We start from the raw sequence: 6,011 nt of genomic DNA on the forward strand, positions 1-6,011 counted from the left end.
TCTCTCTCTCTCTCTCTTTCTCTCTCTCTCTCTCTTTCTCTCTCTCTGAAAGTATCTGTCATTATAGTATCGAAATGTGATTGTTTCAGCTAGTGGAATAGTTTCATTTTTAAAGTGAAAGTATTTGACATGAGTGTTTTTGTTTCACTTTTGACACGTAATACTTAAATAGTGGAGGAGATATTATGTTGCCGTGGGCTCGAACTCTGCAAGAAGTTAAAAATTTTTTTTGACTAAAACACAACTGGAACCCTACGTAAGGCATGTGTAAAATTTGAATGAAATTGGTTGCGTAGTTCTCGAGTTTTAGGGATTCACACACACAGACAGACAGACAGACACACATTCTCATTTTTATATATAGATTGTATGAGCACAAAATTGTAATTTGTCTTATGTTATAACACTTAATGTATTTGATATTAAATGATATTAAATATCAAAATATTTTGATATATATATCTATTAATGGGTAGCAATCTGGCAGAATTGTTACTGCACTAGACAAAAGGCTTAGTCGCATTTCTTCTGATTTTATGTTCTGAGTTCAAATGCTGCCAGGGTTGACTTTGCCTTTCATCCTTTTATGGTTGATAAAATAAGTACCAGTTAAGTACTGGGGTTGAGGTAATCAACCTACTACCTCCCCAAAATTGCTGGCCTTGTGCCAAATTTTGAAACCAATATATACCTGTTAATATGATTAATATCAGTAGCTTACTATTAAATTTGAAATTTAGCAATAAATATTGGTTTCAAATTTTGGCACAAGGCCAGAATTTAGTAATAAATATTAAAATATTTTAATATATGTGTTAATATATTTACCTTTAACATATTTGATATTAAATGTAAAATATTAAATATTTAATATTAAAGAGTCTCTGTATTAAATATAGGATTAGTGTCTTGTCACAACAGATTGTTACCAAGCAGTTGATACAATCAATTAGTGCAACAGTGCTATTTTTATTTGTTTAATGTTTTGGGGGTTAGCAGAGAAAATGCCTATGAAAAAATATTATTCCCAGTTTGACTCAAGCTTCCTGAGGACAAACAATAAACTGGCTTATTTTGATATTTTGATAGTCATTCTTGTAGGTCTCTAAATATTTGATACATTGAGATCCAAGTTCCCATCCCATGATATTGGTATATACTGTGACAAAGATTTGGGCATATATAGTTGTCTTCAATAGTTGTTTCATAATAATGTTCGATATACATTTTGCCCTCTTACTTGACTGCAAATAAAGCATATTCTTTGAGACACTTGATTCTAAATTCTATCTCAATTTTTGTTTGTTTTATTTTCCATAGTTTTCCTTCATTTAATTCTTTTAGTTTATTACATTGAAAATTTAATTCATTAACTAGGACAACTAATAGGTTAAACTAAATATTCTGTTGTTGGTACTGAGTTCAGTATAATAATAATAAACTTCCTTTATTCATATATGTAATAATCCTTTCTGCAATAGGCACAAGGCCTGAAATTTGTGGGGAGTGACTAGTGGATTACATAAACTCCAGTGCTCAACTGGTACTTATTTTATTGACACCAAAAGGATGAGAGGTAAAGTCAACCTGAGTAGAATTTGAACTCAGAATGTAAAGCATTTTGTCCAGTATGCTAATGAATCGGCCAGCTTACCACTTTATTCAGCTATGTAATGATAGTAAGGGAGGCGCAATGGCCCGGTGGTTGGGGCAGCGGACTGGCAGTCGGAGGATCGCAGTTTCAATTCCCAGACCAGGCATTGTGTGTGTTTATTGAGCGAAAACCCCTAAAGCTCCACGAGGCTCCGGCAGGGGGTGGGGGGTGGGGTGACCCCTGTTGTACTCTTTCGTTCCAACTTTCTCTCACTCTTTCTTCCAGTTTCTTGAATAAAAAGCTGCAATGGACTGGCGTCCCGTCCAGCTAGGGGGGGAACACATACGCCATGGAAACAGGGAAACCAGCCCTATGCTCCCAAAGGGGCTAAGAGGATTTCCATTAATGATAATAAATTTATTGAATACAGTGCTCAAGTGCACTACAACTAATTAGAAAAGGTAACCAAAAGGGTACATACAGTACATAGAATAATGTGCAGGAAGTGAACTGAATGAGTCATTGATAAAAAAGTTGATGTGGACATTGGGTAAACTGTTTATGAATTTTGGGAAGAGGGAAAGTTTTGAAAGATGTTGTATCCCAACAGCCAACTACTGAGTGTGAAAAATATTTCCGAAAGTCATGGGTGCAGTGCTGTTTTTTGATTCTGTAAGCATGTCCACGGGTGTTAGACATATGGAATACAAAACGATTATGGAATACAAAGATGAGGAATAAAGCTGTGGACGTCTACCGTGTCAGCTGGCAAAGCTTTAATATGTCCATTTTATGTGTATTGTACTTTGCTTTCCACTGCCACTCGTATGTATTTGTATGAACATTCACAATTCTAAATCATTGAATGAGACAATCATCTCTCTTAATGTTGCTTGTTTTTATAACTTGAGATCAACGGATCTTAATTATTATTGCAGACTGCCCATTGAATCATAGAATTTCCAATACAGGAGTCTTAAATATGCTATTGTTACTTGCATCTATCTGTCTATCTGTTTGTCTACCTATCTACATACATATATACATATAATAATATATATATAATGTAAATTACATATACACATACACACATATATATATATATGTTTATATATAAATATATATATATACACTCACATATAATGCAAACTTGTATATCATATATGTATTTATAATATATAATACACTAATATATATTTCAGAAAACCTGCCTACCACAACAGAATTGAGATCTTAAAACTAAGGTGCCAGGTAGAAAGCATCAGTGTGGGTGCTGGTGCCATGTAAAAAGCACTGGTGATGGTGCCACAGCCACCTAAAAAGCACCGTACACACTCTGTAGAGTGGTTGGTATTAGGAAAGACATCCAACCATAGAAACCAAGCCAAAACAGACTATGGAACCTAGCCATCCCAGTTCCTGTCAGGTTGTCCAAACTATGCCAGCATGGAAAACGGATATTAAATGTTGATGATTATGATGTATATATATCATACACTAATGTATATATAACATAGTAGACTACTCATATATATATATATATAAAGCACTAGTGCTGGTGCTACATAAAAAGCACTGGTGTTGATGACACATCAATGCACTTGTAATGGTGATACATAAAAATCACCCGATACATTTTGTAAAGTGGTTGGTGTTAGGAAGGGCATCTAGCTGTAGAAACCTTGTCAAAACATGCAATGGAACCGGGTGCAGTTCCAGGCCTTGTCAGTTCCTGTCAGACCATCCAACCCATGCCAGTATAGAAAACAGAACTTAAATGATGATGAGGCTGATGATGTTGAGGATGATGATGATGATGACGATATGTGTGCATATGTATATATGTGTGTGTATACACACACATATAGATATAGATATGTATATATGAATGTATGTACATAGGTGTATGTATATATATATATGTATATATATGTGTGCATATGTGTATATATATATATATATATATATATATATATATATATATATATATATATGCATACACACACACAAGCATGCACACACACATACACACACACAAACACACATACATACATATACATGTGTGTAGTGTCACAAAAAGAAAAGAAGTATAAACTTTTTACAGTCTTGTATTTGTGAGATAATTCAAATATCTGCTGTATATTTGGTGAAGAGCGAAGCAGTTGATTATGAAAGTAGATTAGACACAGCAATCAGATCTAAATCATTCATTTCGTTTTCTTTTTTTTTTTTTCGTTCTTTGACAGAAAATAATTTTGGATAAACAAGATGGATGTACACATAATTATTGTACAATGAAGATGGACACCAAAGGATTATTTCCCGATGAAGTGAAGAATGTATTTGTAGTTCAAGGATTTTAAAGACATGAGTTTGAAACTGTTTCTGCAATAGATTTTCACCAATTTAGGTACCTGTTATACAATGAGGGAGATTCTGTGCGCATGTATTTACATATATAGGTTATAGGTAAATGTGTATGGCTCTGTGGTTAGAGTGTCACGCTCACAATCATGAGGTAGTGAGTTTGATTTCTGGACCGGGATGTGTGTTGTGTTCTTGAGCAAGACACTTTATTTCCCATTGCTCCAGTTCACTCAGCTGTAAAAATGAGTGGTGGTGCCAAGCCATATTGGCCTTTCCCTTGGATAACATCAGTGGCATGGAGAGGGTGACAGCTGGTCTTCCATAAACAACCTTGCCTGGACTTGTGACTTGGAGGGTTACTTTCTGGGTGCAACCCCATGGTCAGTCATGATTAAAGGGGCTCTTTACTCTTTATAGGTTATGGGATTTCATACTTATGTAAATTGTAAAGTAAATACCCTAATTTCTGGATAGGGTCTGTAGATTTGGACCTTATGGAAACTTGGATAACTTTATAAAAATCTACTGTCTTCTTAGCCAAAAGAATGCATTTCAGCACTTTTTCCTGAGATCAAATCATAGTTAGCAATTTGAAAACTACTGTCACAATACATACAAATATGTGTTTGTGTGTATGTGTGTGTGTATGCATGTATGTATATATGTATGTATGTATGAGTGGAGGCGCAATGGCCCAGTGGTTAGCGCAGCGGACTCGTGGTCATAGGATCGCGGTTTCGATTCCCAGACCGGGCGTTGTGAGTGTTTATTGAGCGAAAACACCTAAAGCTCCACGAGGCTCCGGCAGGGGATGATGGCGAACCCTACTGTACTCTTTCACTACAACCTTCTCTCACTCTTACTTCCTGTTTCTGTTGTGCCTGTAATTCAAAGGGTCAGCCTTGTCACACTGTGTCATGCTGAATATCCCCGAGAACTACGTTAAGGATACACGTGTCTGTGGAGTGCTCAGCCACTTGCACGTTAATTTCACGAGCAGGTTGTTCCGTTGATCGGATCAACTGGAATCCTCGACGTCGTAAGCGACGGAGTGCCAATAACAATGTATGTATGTATGTATATATGTATGTATGTATGTATGTATGCATGCATGTATGTGTGTGTGTGTTTGTGTGTGTGTGTGTGCGTGCGTGCACGCGTGTGTGTATATATCAACTGTCACCACTAACACTATTTGTCATCAACACCAAAAAAAAAAAAAACAGTACCATCGCAACCAGTATCAATCCACAGCTCCTTAATGATTAGCAACAAGAGAAACACTAGTATGAACAATTTAAGGAACTGCATATATATTTAAAGATATTAGCATGACAAAATGTAGTACCCTAGTGTATTCAAAAGTGAATGAAATGCTACTGTTCTTTCCAAAAATACGAGGGCTATCAAGAGATATGCATGGTTTAATTTGAATCAAATTTAGCACTTAGATAAGAAGGCATGAATGACTAAGAGCCTTTTTAAAGAGTGGCTTGCAATAATTTTTCTCCTGCTGTCGAAATGTTCAGTGCCAAACATAATATTTCCATCAAAGCCTTGCTCCTTTTTGACAATGTTTCAAGGGAAAAGTTATCTTGTTCAATATCTCCTTCTTCATACAAGACCCCACACCAAAACAAGTTTATCTTTCAAAGCACTTTAAAAAAAAACTATCCCCTCAGCCAACAGTAACACAAACTAATAAATAAATATAACATAAAAATTTCATACTCCACAACTAACACCTTCGAAAAAACTTTAAATTATAACTGCCAAAATCTTTTAGAATATGGTAACCAAAACCACACCCCTAACGCCACTAGCTGCAACCGTAACGCCCGCTCAACCAGTCCTCTAAACGAAAACTGTTTCACAAATAACATACCCTTATAGGGCAACTCAAACCACGAACACTATAACACCAACCACAGTCCAGACACGCATATATACGGTTAATAACAAGCAAGTTCAAAATACAATACAACCAACCCACGCATACTTTCTGCAACCCAGACAAGAATAGAGCGTCTCACAAACGGTCTCCAGCTCT

Source organism: Octopus bimaculoides, chromosome 10 (genome assembly GCF_001194135.2).
Source record: "Octopus bimaculoides isolate UCB-OBI-ISO-001 chromosome 10, ASM119413v2, whole genome shotgun sequence".
Classification (NCBI taxonomy): Eukaryota; Metazoa; Mollusca; class Cephalopoda; order Octopoda; family Octopodidae; genus Octopus; species Octopus bimaculoides.